This window comes from Apium graveolens, chromosome 7 (assembly GCF_009905375.1).
Source record: "Apium graveolens cultivar Ventura chromosome 7, ASM990537v1, whole genome shotgun sequence".
Taxonomy (NCBI): Eukaryota; Viridiplantae; Streptophyta; class Magnoliopsida; order Apiales; family Apiaceae; genus Apium; species Apium graveolens.
This window is the reverse complement of record NC_133653.1, coordinates 8209725-8224921: the sequence shown is the minus strand read 5'-3', so window position 1 is coordinate 8224921 and position 15197 is coordinate 8209725.

The following is a 15197-nucleotide window of genomic DNA, read 5'->3' as shown; positions in this document are numbered from 1 at the left end:
GAAATTAATTAATATTCAGGGTTCTTGGACCTTCTTTGTTCCATCAGGCCTGATCTGGTCCATCAGGCCTGATCTGGTCCATCATGCCTGATCAATGTGTTAACCTTTTTGGTCTGAATGTCATACATCTTCTTATTGGGCCTAGCAGCCCAAATCATGTATAATTACTGTAATATTTAATTACACAATCAGGATTTATTTATCCCTATCATTTATCCCTAAACTTTTGGGAAACCGTATAAGATTTCGCAAAAGTTAGGTTCGTTCATTCCCTTTCAGGGTATCGTTTTGCGTAAAGTGTGGAGCGACCTACACGTTTACAACGATTTGTCTTGTATGCGGCTTCAGGGTCGTTTAAAAACTTCCCTTCCTATTTTCTTACCTTCTCCCTATTTTTAGGAATTTTCTGGTATTTTTTCAGGAAATTTCCCTTTATCCCGAGATTTTTCCAAATTTTCTACAATTTTTCACAAATATTCTCAAATTTTCAGCCCTTTTTCATCCAGGATCCTAGTCAAAAATTTCGACCTGGATCCTAATTGAATTTTGGGACAGCTTTCCAATCCTGGTCGAAGGACTTCGACTGGGATCCACGACCTGGCTTTCGACCAGGATCCTAGTCGAACCTTCGACCTGGATTTTGGTCGAAAACTAGTGTCATTCTTTGCTTCCTAGTCGTTTGGTTTCGACTGGGATCCACGACCTGGGTTTCGACCGGGATCCTAGTCGAACCTTCGACCTATATCTTAGTCGAGAATTCTGTGTTTATTTGCTTCCTGGTCGTTAGATTTCGACTAGGATTCACGACCTGGGTTTCGACCAGGATCCTAGTCGATTCTTCGACCTGGATTTTAGTCTAGGTTTCTGCACCCCAATAATGTGCTTGATTCAGGAATTTGACCTCGACCCTGGTCTGGCTTTCGACCTCAATCCAGTTCTATTATACCCGTAATTTTCGGGTGTATGTTCGAAAGAATTCGAGCAGAATTCACGACTTGAAATTCGACCTCGATCCAGGTCTATTTATCCGTAATCTTCGGGTGTCTGTTCGAAAGAATTCGAGCAGAATTCACGACTTGAAATTCGACCTCGATCCTGGTCTATTTTTCCCGTAATTTTCGGGTGTCTGTTCGAAAGAATTCGAGCAGAATTCACGACTTGAAATTCGACCTCGATCCTGGTCTATTTTCCCGTAATTTTCGGGTGTCTGTTCGAAAGAATTCGAGCAGAATTCACGACTTGGAACTCGACCTCAACCCTGGTCTTATTGGGCTTCCTTCTTATCCAATTTGGATTGGGCCTTTATTTTTTAAGGCTTTGATTTGGGCCTTCTATTTTTCCAAATCCTAATTGGATTTGGGCTTTCTATTTTCCAAATCTTAATTGGATTTGGGCTTTTTATTTTTCCAAATCCTAATTGGATTTGGGCTTTTTGTTTTTCCAAATCCTAATTGGATTTGGGCCTCCCATTGGGCCTCTTATTAATCTGGGCTTAATATATATTAAAACATCTTCTTCTTTAGAATTCTCTAGAATTCTCGGGATTTTTTTTTGGAATTCCTTGGAATATTCTAGAATGTTCCATTTCTGGGCTTTTTTCTTTGGGCATTTATCCTTACTGGGCTTTTTGTCCCTTCAACTTCACTTTTTCTCCTATATAAAGGAGTGAGTAGAGTCTATTGCTCCTCACTTTCTCATTTCTAAATTCTCCTTCTTTCTTCTTCTGTTAAGAATCTCATAGCAATAACAGTTGGTCGGAGTATCTTAAGCCCCAAAGCTTTCTTTAGGAGCACTACTTCAGGTAAGACTTCTCCCTTTACTTCTTGTGCTTGTTTTTGCATAGTTTGCTTTTCAAAATTGTCTCCTTATGTGCCTTTTTTTTAGAAGGCTGATAAGAAAATGACCCGTTTGGCCAAGATGAATGTGGCCAGAAAGTCCAATAAATTCCCCATTCGGTCAAGGTACACTTCCTTGATTGATATGATCAACACCCGAGGGGACGAGTACCCGTCGGATGCGCATCTAGACGTGCACGGCCATATCAGTGCCTTGCGGGATCCAAAGGAGCTGGACAAGTTGAGTAGTTATTTCAGAATCAAGGATCCTTTCAAGCTAGTTCTTGCAGGTCCGGCCGACAGGGCCTGTCAGTGGAGGAAAGATGTGACGGCCTCAACCGCGGGGTCAGGAGTTGACGTCATCAACAACAACCAAAAGATAAATTATTCAATAATAGGATATAACTACGACCCCTTTACCAAGATCTTTGTCAGGTTTAAGTATGACTTAGGTTACAACTATTACACACCAACTTACTACAATTTATCCTGATACAATTAACCTAATACAGCAACTCAGTAGACCATCTTTGGTCCAGCACAACTACCTCAGAGGAGCCTGACGCAAAAGGAACTGGAACTCTGCCCTGACTATCGCGGAAGAATCTCCTAGGCATCTGCAACACATATATAAAACATTCTGCAAGGGTGAGCAATCAATTGCTCAGCAGTACCACTATATGAATAACAAGTAAAACAGTTTATGATAAAGCAGTGATAGGAACGGAATTCATAGCTCGTTAGAAAACAAGTAAATATTCATAACTGGATATTAAAACTAGCATGCTTCCAATAAAACAAACGTAGTAGTGTGCTGTGTATAAATACCGGAGTTCAATTCTTTTAGCATGCTATTTTCATTTTCAAATCTTCTGTTCCATTACAGGAACCATAAAATCATTTATCCTGTTACGGGGACCCAAAATCATTTGTTCGGTTACTGGAACCACAACATCATCTATCTCAAACACGTTGATTTGTTAAACAATTTCAAAACTGAATCAATCAAATTTATTGGACGTTAACGGGTGAAGATAGCTGATCAGTCTATCCTCACCGGACAACGACTAGCGGCCATCCAGAAATAGAATGTGTTCCAGAACCTGGGAAAAGACTAGCTAGGTCTTTCCCCCACGCTGGACTAATCGGTTAAACATAATACACAACCCAATTAGCCACTTACGCAACCTCATGCTGGGCCGTTACCGAATAACGGGCCTTTTACGCAACTCCAATAGATCAACTGAATTCCCTTTTTCGTCTCTTTCCAAAATTCCACGACATAGGTGGATCAAAACCTTCCACGACATAGGTGGATTAAAACATTCTCTTTATCCAGTTTTCAAAATCACTGTCACCTATCTCTTTTTAAAACCAATCTGTCACAGCACACTATTCAAATACTCTTTTCATTTAAATCACGTTTAGAGATAGGTGTTTTCAGAAGTTACTTTTCCCCAAAACATAATTTTAAACAACATTTCAAATACGGGGGATACGTAACTTAAAACATTTCTGTTCCATTACGAGAATAAAACATTTATCTATTCATATGCACTGAACCATAAAAGAATGGTCAGGGGTACTTGCCTTGCAGAGCTTTACGACTATCTCTGATTGACCTTGGACTAATTTGGGCACTCGGCTTTATCGCCTCACTATCAGACTATCCTGGATTCGACTTTGTTAGATATATTTGATAATGTCATGGCTAATATAATTTATGTTTAGATTTCAGATCTTACTTAACAGGACAAATCAGTACTTAACCGTTGATCAGTACTTATACTGGAAGTCAGGACTTAAGGATATCAGTACTTATATTATCAGGAGATAATCATCAGAAGTTAGATATCAGAACTTAAGTGCTGAAGGACGATCAGATAATGACAGTAGCTGATTAAAGGAAAGAAGATCAAGATAAACATAAGAAGAGATATGCATGAAGAAGGAGTTCCGTGAAGAATGGAATACTTGGAAGAAAAGATATCTGATTGATATATTTTAGGAAGCAGAATTATATTCCATATCAATTAGCGATTATCTTGTAACTGTGTAGTATATAAACACAGACATAGGGTTTACACTATAAGTGTTATCATATTCGAGAAGATTATTCATTGTAACCCTAGCAGCTCTCGTGATAATTGTTCATCACTGAGTGGTAACAGTTCCATACTGTAACAGAGTTTATTGTTTCAATAAAGTTTGTTTTCTGTTACTTAAGATATTAAAGTTCGATTTGATTGTATTATACACTGTATTCACCCCCTCTACAGTGTGTGTGACCTAACAAGTGGTATCAGAGCCTATCTGTTAACACACATACAGTTAAAGATCCAAACACAATCATGTCTGACACAGAAACTCCAACTAAGCCTACCAAAATTGAGGAACCACCAAAGACACAAATTCAGAGTCGGTATGAGACAATCAGAGTTCCCATACTGAGACCATCTGAATATCCCATATGGAAGGTGAGAATGACCATGTTCCTGGAAGCAACAGATCCAGAATACCTTGATAGAATCAAGGAAGGGCCTCACAAACCAACCAAGCTTGCTGTTGCAGTCGCAGGTGAAGCAGCAAAGACTGTACCAAAGGAAAAGAGTGATTATACTGCTGAAGATATAACATCAGTTGCTAAGGATGCTAAGGTACGACACTTACTGCATAGTGCCATTGATAATGTAATGTCAAACAGGGTAATCAACTGTAAGACTGCTAAGGAGATATGGGATGCTCTGGAAACAAGATGTCAGGGAATTGACACAATTAAAAAGAACAGGAAGACAATACTCACTTAAGAGTATGAACACTTTGACTCAAAGACTAATGAGTCATTGAATGATCTATATGATAGATTTGTCAAACTTTTGAATGATTTGTCATTGGTTGATAAAGAGTATGATCTTGAAGATTCAAACCTTAAATTCCTGTTAGCTCTTCCTGAATGCTGGGATTTGAAGGCAACAACAATAAGAGACAACTACAATCTTGATGAAACAACTCTTGATGAAATCTATGGAATGCTCAAGACTCATGAACTTGAGATGGAACAAAGAAGCAAGAGGAAAGGAGGAAAGTCAAGGACAGTTGCTCTTAAGGCTGAAGAAGAATCCCTCAAAGCAGCTTCCTCAAGGAAAGACAAGGGTAAAGCTCTTTTCATAAAGTCTGATACTGAGTCATCAAGTTCTGAAAGTGATGATGACTCAGATTCTGAAAGCTTGCCTGAGACTGATGCTGATGAGGAAATGATGATGCTATGTGCTCTTATGGTGAAAGGAATCACAAAGATTGCATACAGGAAGTTCAGGAAGGGAAAGAAGTTTTCCAAGAAAGGCATAAGTTCTGATAAGAAGAATTTCAGAAGATCTGAAGGCAGAGGAGGAAAGTCTGACAGAGGAGATTATACCAATGTTAAATGCTATAACTGTGGTGAGAAAGGCCACATATCTCCTGATTGCAAGAAGGTAAAGGGTGACAAAGGCAAGGCTCTTGTCACAAAGCAGAAAAGCTGGACAGACACCTCAGACTCTGAAAGTGAGGAAAACTATGCATTGATGGCAAATGCTGATAAAGAAAGTGCTGAGAGCAGTTCTGAAGCTGCTGAAACAAAGGTACCTCAGACTACTTATGCTTTTCATACTGATGATATTAATGAGTTGAGAAGATATCTTAAAAACCATGTTTGTTAGTTATAGAGATCAAACTTTATCATGTGAAAGATTAACTTCTGAAAATCTTACTTTTAAGAAAAGAAATGATTTCTTAGAAAAAGAGTTAGTCATGTTCCATCAAACTCAGAAGGATAGAGATGATGCTTTTTATGTTAGGGATGAAGTGCTAAAAATGAATGAATCTCTAAAAACTGAGTTAGAAAAGGAAAGAGAGATTATCAGGACTTGGACTAACTCTGGCAAAACAACTCAAAATCTGCTAAGTAGTGGAAACTGGAAAGAGGGCTTAGGATATGGAGAGGATAAGAATGATAAAGGAACTGAAGAAATTAAGCCTGTTGTTAAGCAAAAGCCAAAGTTAAAACCTGTTAAGTTTGTAACTGTAAAGTCTGAAAATAAGAAATCAGAAGTTAAAGAGGAATTAACTTCTGACAAACTAAAACAGGAAAAGACAGCTGAAGTAAACATAGACTTAATGACAAAGAAGCAGCTTAAGCATAAGCTGAAAGATGTTAAGAATGCAAACAAGGTAAAATCACCTAGGAAAAATAGGAATGGAAAGGAAGGTGTGAATAAAAGCAATGATTATAAACCTGTTCCTGATGCTCCTAGGAAAACATGTCATAACTGTGGAAGTTCTAATCATCTGGCTTCTTTTTGCAGGAAGAATAAGAATATTAACTCCTTACCTTCAAAATCAGGAGTTAAGAGTCAGTCTGTTAGATACAAATCACAAAATCCTTGTTTTCATTGTGGTAGTTTATGGCATTCCATTTATACTTGTAAGGAATATCATAGTTTGTACTATGATTATTATCAAATAAAACCTTCTTTGAAGAAAGTCTCCATTGTTCCTTCTAGTGTAAATTCTGATTCAAAGTCTGATAATGTAAGTTCTGACAAGAAAAATGTTAACATAAACTCTGATGCTAAATCCGCTGCAAATGTTAACAAACTTAATAAGACCAAAGGATCCAAGCAAGTCTGGGTCCTTAAAACTAATAATTAGTGGTCTTTGTGATTGCAGGGCAACATGAAAAATATTCTAGTTCTGGACAGTGGATGTTCAGGACATATGACTGGAAATAAGGCCCTGCTATCAGACTTTGTGGAGAAAGCTGGCCCAAGTGTTTCCTACGGAGATGGCAACATTGGAAAAACATTGGGATATGGCAATATCAATCTTGGGAATGTCATAATTAAAGATGTAGCTCTGGTCTCAGGACTTAAACACAATCTGCTGAGTATAAGTCAAATCTGTGACAGAGGTTATCATGTTGATTTCTTTGAAGAACACTGTGAAATTGTGAGTAAATCTAAAGGCAAAGTTGTTCTGAAAGGATACAGGCGTGGTAACATTTATGAAGCTAAGCTTTCAACAACTACTGATGGTTCTGCAATTTGTCTGATGAGTAGAGCATCAATTGAAGAAAGCTGGAATTGGCACAAGAAACTCTCTCATTTAAATTTCAACAATATAAATGAACTAGTCAAGAAAGATCTTGTGAGAGGATTGCCAAAGTCAGTATTTGCTCCTGATGGTCTTTGTGATTCATGTCAGAAGGCCAAACAAAGAAAATCTTCCTTCAAGAGCAAGACTGAATCATCAATTCTTGAGCCTTATCATCTACTACATGTTGATCTATTTGGTCCAGTAAATGTCATGTCTATTGCAAAGAAAAAATATGCGTTGGTCATAGTGGATGAGTTCACCAGATACACATGGGTGTATTTCTTGCACACAAAAAGTGAATCTGCATCTATCTTGATTGATCATGTCAAACATCTGGATAAATTGGTCAAAGATTCTGTGGAAATCTTAAGGAGTGATAATGGCACTGAGTTCAAGAATTTGATAATGGAAGAGTTCTGCAAAAACCATGGAATAAAGCAGGAATTTTCTGCTCCTGGGACTCCACAGCAAAATGGAGTTGTTGAAAGGAAGAATAGAACTCTCATTGAAGCTGCACGTACAATGCTTGAAGAAGCAAAGCTTCCAACCTATTTCTGGGCTGAAGCTGTGCAGACTGCTTGTTTTACTCAAAATGCAACACTCATTAACAAGCATGGAAAAACACCATATGAGATGGTGAAGAAAAAGAAGCCAAATCTGAAGTACTTTCATGTATTTGGATGCAAGTGTTTTGTTCTCAAGACTCGTCCTGAACAGCTATTCAAGTTTGATCTAAAAGCTGATGAAGGAATCTTTGTTGGATATCCACTTTCCACAAAAGCCTTCAGAGTCTATAATTTGAGAACAAAAGTGGTCATGGAATCTATCAATGTCTCTTTTGATGACAAGAAGATTACTGGTCTTGAAGATTTCATTGATCATGATCAGCTGAGATTTGAAAATGAAGACTCAAATTCTGATACTGAAAAACCTGACAGTCTAAGTCCTGATACTGTAAACTCTGATGGATTAAACTCTGATGTTATTGAAACTGTGGTGACTACGTCAAAGGAAGATGCACCAATGCAGGGGGAGCATACTCAAGATCCTACCACATCTCAAGAAACATCAGAATATACATCTGGCTCTTCAAGTTCTTATTCGTCAAGTTCTGATAAGCCAAGTTCTGATAGTGCTGAAAATCTAAATTCTGAAGAATCCAACTCAGAGAGCATAGTTTCAGGGGGAGCATCAGAAAATGAAAATGAAGACAGCATGGATCATGGGGGAGCATCCAGTTCTAGAGAAAACCTTCCATCTGCAAGGAAGTGGACAAAGTCACATACACCTGATTTGATAATTGGAAATCCTGATGCAGGTGTCAGAACTAGAACAGGTACTTCAAATGAATGTCTTTACAATTCTTTTCTCTCTCAGACTGAGCCAAAGAAAGTGGAAGAAGCTCTTCAAGATGCTGATTGGGTGCAAGCAATGCAGAAAGAGTTAAATGAATTTGAAAGAAACAAAGTCTGGACCCTAGTGCCAAGACCAAAGAATAGATCTGTTGTTGGTACAAAGTGGGTATTCAGAAACAAAACTGACAGTGATGACATAATTACAAGGAATAAGGCAAGGCTGGTTGCAAAAGGATATTCTCAACAGGAGGGAATTGACTATGATGAAACATTTGCACCAGTTGCTAGGTTAGAAGCCATAAGGATATTTTTGGCTTATGCTGCTCACAAAAAGTTTACTGTCTTTCAAATGGATGTGAAAAGTGCTTTTCTCAATGGAGAATTGGAAGAGGAAGTATATGTTGAACAACCTCCAGGCTTTGTAGATTCCAAACATCCAGATTATGTCTACAGGCTTGATAAAGCACTTTATGGACTTAAGCAAGCTCCTAGAGCATGGTATGAGACTTTAGCTCAGTTTCTTCTGGAAAGTGGATTCAACAGAGGAACAATAGACAAAACACTGTTCTACCTCAACCATGGAAATGACTTACTTCTCGTCCAGATTTATGTTGATGATATCATTTTTGAGTCTACAAATGACAGACTTTGCAAGAAGTTTGCCAAACTGATGCAGTCAAGATATCAGATGAGTATGATGGGGGAACTTAGCTATTTTCTGGGCCTTCAAGTCAAGCAGAATGAAGAAGGCACTTTTATTTGTCAAACTAAGTACACCAGAAACTTGCTAAAGAAATTCGGAATGCAAGATTGTTCAAGTGCATCCACTCCCATGGCCACTGCAACAAAACTGGATAAGGATACTGGTAAATCAGTAGATATTACTGATTACAGAGGTATGATTGGCTCTCTACTCTATCTAACTGCTAGTAGACCTGATATCATATATGCTACCTGTCTTTGTGCAAGATTTCAAGCAGATCCAAGAGAACCTCACTTAACAGCTGTGAAAAGAATTTTTAAGTATCTTAAAGGAACAGCTGATCTGGGATTGTGGTATCCTAGAGAATCAGATTTTAAACTAATAGGTTACTCAGATGCAGGTTTTGCAGGTTGCAAAATTGACAGGAAAAGCACAAGTGGAAGCTGCCAATTTCTTGGAGGCAGATTGGTTTCTTGGTTCAGCAAGAAACAAAAGTCAATTTCCTCATCAACTGCAGAAGCAGAGTATATTGCTGCAGGAAGCTGTTGTGCACAGATTCTTTGGATGAAGAATCAGTTACTGGATTATGGGTTAACATATTTCAAAATCCCTATTTACTGTGATAATCAAAGTGCTATTGCTATGACAGGTAATCCAGTTCAACACTCTATGACAAAGCACATCAGCATCAGGTACCACTTCATAAGGGAACATGTGGATGAAGGTACAGTGGAATTGCACTTTGTTCCAACAGATCAACAACTAGCAGATATCTTCACAAAACCACTGTGTGAAGCCACTTTTACAAGATTGGTAAATGAACTTGGAATGGTTTCAGGTTCTTTTTCTAAATCTGTCTAGTTTTGTTCTGTTTCATTAGACTTTATGATCAGTATTTACAGAATGTAATCTCTTTGTGTATTCTGTGATTAATTGAAATATGCGTTCAAGTACTGATTGTTGTCTGATATATGTTTCTAAACTCTGATAAGTGATATGTATGTTTAAGTAACTATTCAATATGTGCTAGATACTGACCTAGTAGTCTTCAATAAACAAATGATCCCATGTAAGAAGTAATTATTTCTGTGGAAATCTTATGACACAAGCAAATTCTGATAATTGAGCTTAGTTGAGTTTACTTTGTTTATCTTATTACTAAGTCACAAATTAAAATAATGCTACTCATCTGTTAAGTTCTGATACTAGTAAATCTGCTGAATGTACTAAGTGCTGATAAACCTCAATTATCAAAAGAAAAAGCAAAAAGATCAAAGAATAAAATCAGGTACTCTTTTGAGATCTAGAGTAAACATGTGGAAGGGACGACCCAAGTGCATTGCTGTTATTAAGTAAATATGCATTAGAAAAGCAAAATATTTTCTTGGTGACTTTTCACACTCTATGATTACTGGAGAAATACTCTGATCATAACATAAATTCTGATAAGAAGTCGTGACTCACTTACACTGAGAAGCCACTGTAAAATAGAATTTAAAAAGATGCATAAAATTAGCACAAAACAGTTGAGGTGGACTCAAGCATGAACTCATTCATCAGTAGGTTTCAGGATAATGACAGCTCTTTAGCAAAATTTTAGTTATGCCTTATTTCTAAGATGTACTGAAGTGAATCAAACTTTACTCCTTGTCTGAAATTTAGCTTAATGCACACACTAATCACTCCATCTGAATGATGAAAATTACTGTGGCGGTCTATGTTGTTTTAGATAAACAGTCATTGTGTCATTTTGCACTAACTCTGAGGACAAGTTCTGGTTGCATATTCTGACGATTAAGTTCTGAAGAGTATAACTCAGAACTTGTATGTGGATTTACTCAGATAGGCATTCCTTTTTCGAGTTAAGAAATTATGTTCTGATGACTGTTAAGTTCTGATATAAGTCTAAGTTCTGATATTATAGTCTAATTCTTTACTTGACTTATCTGTGGATAAAATTTGATAACAGTCTCGGTTCAAACTAGAATATGTTGAAGTGGAAGATTAATAGTCACTATGGTTAGGGTTAATGGTATTCGTACTTGAACATTCCACTTTTACTTGTTTCTTGTGCGTATTCAACCATGTTTTCTCCTTCCAATGAATGTTATTCTTTTTCCAAGTCTGGGGAGACGAGGTAGAATTAATTCTACCTGTCAGCATTAAATACTTTTACGTCTCCTGGCATTCTCTTGCCTATATAAGCAGCCACTTCACATCAGCCTTCCCATCAAATTCTTTCTCACAAACTTACCTTCATACTTTTTCTTTCAAAAACACAATGGTCAGATACAACATGTTTTTGAACTACCAAAACTTCAATATGGAGCTAAGCTGTGCCGACTGGTAGCATGAATGGCACGTCACGACCATTCCTGAGGAGATATGGGACTCTGTCCCACAGGAGGTACTGATCCACCTTCTGTTCTTCTATATGGATTACCATCGCCATCTGGAGCGATTGGAGGAGGAAAGGCTGGAAGCTCTCCGCCAGCAAGAGCGAATCATCCGACTCGCCATTCTGTTTGTCGAGAGTAGGAAGAAGAAATGATTTAATCTCGTCTTCTTCCTATTTTTCTTCATCATCAGCCTTGCCCTGCTTCTTGAGCTAGGACAAATGCTGTTGACGTTAGGTTTAGTAGCTTAGGGAAATCTTGTATAAATACTGATGTAATTTCAATTTCATGAATGTATTCTCTTGATATATTAATGAAATTTGTTTTTGTTTCAAGATTTTGTCTCTAAGTTATTTTGTAATGCATTGATAAATCCTGATAATTATTCATATTCTGAAGACCATATAAATTCTGTTTTAATTTAAGTTCTGATTTTCCTTTATCAGTACTTACTCATATAATTTATCTTGGTCACTTTAACTTGATTTCTTTTCATAATATTAATGTTGCAGTGAAAATTAATTAAATCAGTGGGAACGGTTTCAATTTTGAATTAAAACTGTTTCACCTTGATTAATGGAATATCTGGGTAAGTGGAACTGTTTTTCCTTGAAAACAGGCAAGTGGGCAAGTAATGATTACTGTTTTCTCGCGCCCAGTAACTATCCGTTATTACTGCATGTCTGACAGGTGTCCAACGGTAACATTTTTTTTCAGAGTATAAGTACGACAGAGAGAGGATTTCTTTAATCTTTTATTTCTTTCATACTTTTTCTCTCTACTTGCTTTTACTCTCTTTCTCTCTTCTTCTCACGTTGGTTTTTCATACAGACATTTTATCAAACACCTAACAGGCACTTTTAAATCTCAATTTTTCACATGGCACCTAAGGATTTAATCAGTGATGGAGCTAAGTTTGTTCCAAACAATTATGCTGCAATTCTTGATCATGCTGAAGCTCCATCTGAATTGCATTTTGTGCAAGATCTTCTTGCACACAGTGAGATTGGGTATGCATTAACTCAACCTTCAGTCTTTTCGAGCCAACAAGTTCTGACGTTTTGACGGACTGGGCACTTTGATGATGGTGGTAGACATGGCACTCCTAGTATTGTTTTTGAAATGGGTGATTCTTCTTATGCAGTTACTCCTGGTACAATACGCAAGGCTCTACATCTCCCAGAAGGTTGCACCTTTTCAATTCCAGAAGAATCAGCTCTTCAGGAGTTAATGGCAAATTTGGGGTATGAAAAGAGTTTGGAAAAACTTGGGCAGTTGAAACGGGCTCATATCAGACGAGAATGGAGCTTCTTCTTCGACTGCATCACTAAAGCTTTTGGGAACAAATGTTCGAATTTTGCTGCTATCCCAATTCTGAGTCAGCACATCGGGTATGCTATTATACATCAAACTCATTTTGATTTTGCAACTGGTATAATTGGTTTTATTGGGGATAGGATGACAGAGGATAGGAATGTTGTCTATTTTGCTAGATTCTGTCAACTTATTTATACTTTTTGTACTGATGAACCTCAATTAGTCAGTTCCTCAACCCCACCTTTTAAAGTTGCAAAACGCTACTTTAATGACCTGGTAAATGCTGACACTAAGAAATCAGTGGTTAGACCATTACAGATTCCTCAGTCTGTAAAACAGATCCTAGTAAATGCTGATCCTGATACTTATAGATCTGTTTACTCTGATGTCCAAACAACAACAAACACTCAAAAACCATCATCCTCAGCACCTACCACTCATTCTACTCAACCTACCCTCAGGAAATATCTCAAATCCTATCTCTCCACTTCACAGACTGATCAACCCTCATCCTCAGCACCTATTGTGAAGCCTTCATCCTCCAAGCCAAAGAGGACAAAGACTGTTCCTCAAACACCTCAAAAGAGAAGGAGGATTGCCTTGAGAGATGAATCTGATACTGAGGACCAGGTTCCTTCTTCAGAACCTGTTGTAGGTGAAGCTGAGAAAGAGACTTCTCAGAAGGATTCTGGAATTGGGGGAGCTAGGCTTCTCAAGAGGCTTAGAAGAATGACAGTTCCTGAAACTCCCAAGGAATCCAAATCCACAAAGAGATACAAGAAACAGAGGGCACACAGGCCAGTTTCAGATGATGAAGAGGAAGCAGCTAAGGAAGGGGATCAGGAATCTCTTATCTCACAAGACAAGGAATTTGCTCCAGTCACTTCTTCTCCGTCAACTCCATCTAAGGAAGCTGTTTCTGAAAAGGCTAACACACCTTCTGTGTCTCCTGTTCATCCAGGCACAAGTGCTGATATTGATGTTCAAAACTTGGTTGTGCCTGAAGTAATTCTCTTAGAAGCTCCAACAACAACTAATCCTTCAACAACACCTGTTCCTGATGCTGTTCAAACTCCAGAGTTATCTACAACACCTTCTCTGCATCAAGATGCTGATGATCAGACTTTAGGTGAGCATCAGGATATGGCTGTTGATCAGAACTTAGAACCAGATCAGCAATTAGAGGATGCTGAAGCCTCCATTGCTACTCACACTGTTGTTTTAGCAGAAGATACTGATTCTTTAAGTTCTGATGCTGCAAATGATGGAGATACTGGTGATGCTGCTCCAACTGCAGATGCCGATGCATCAGGTCCTTCAGGACATGCTCCTCAACAGACTATTCTAAAGTCTGAACTGGTTAAGAAGTTTGTTACCAGAGAAGCACCAGTACCTTGGAGTGAAACTCCTGCAGGACAGGAGTGGACTAAGGAATGGAACTCAGTTTCATGTGTTCCAACTGAAAAGCATCTTGCTGAGCACTTGACTAAAGCTGATGAAATGTTAAATTCTGATGATTTCAAAACCCAGCTTAGAGTCACTGCATTGAGTACTAAACATCTACAAGGTCTTCACTCAACTATTCATGCAGAGCTACACAAGATTCAGGAATAATTTTTCAAACAGGATCAAGTTTGGAAAATTGATAAGAAAAAGTTCTTCCAACCTACCTTTGACAGGATTGCTTATATTGAGAAGACTCAAGATCATCAACAAGCTCAGATTGATGATATTCTGAAAAATCAAGCTTCTCAGCAATCACAACTGACTGAAATCCAATCCTCAATGGAATTGCTTATCTCTCTTCTACTACCTGCTGATGCCAAAAAGGGGGAGAAAGTAATTAAGTCCAAATGCAAGACTGACAAGACACTGACAGGGAAGGATGATGAAAAAGATGATCAAGGAAACCCTGGAATGGGTAGAGGTCATAGTCAAGGTAGAAGATTCACATCAAGAAAAGCTGAAATCACAAGTCACAGGACAAGTTCTGATACTGGGAAAAGAATAAGTTCCGCTGCTGGTAAAAGGATATGTTCTGATGAACTTTTAGATCTTGATGAGGAAATGTCAAGACAGTTATTTCTTCAGGAAAATCCAGGATTGGAATTGGAAAGTTTAATGGAAGAAGAAGCCATGCTTAAATCAGAGAAAGTCACATCTAAATCTGAAGCTTCTGGTAAAAAGTCACTTCCAAAACTCAAATGCATTGTGATGAAAGAAAGGACACATACTGAAGCAACATTGGCTAGATCACAACCGCAGATAGATCCAAGATCCAAGGGTAAAGAAAAGGTTGGTGAACCTATCAAGGTTTATGTGCCACCTGAGGATGAAGAAATTACTGATGAAAAGGATAATCTTGCTCTGACTTCAAGAAAAGTTCTTAAAACAACCTCTGACATGGCTCAAGTTGTTCAGAGTCAAGAAATTGTAAGTTCTGATATTCAGAAGAAGC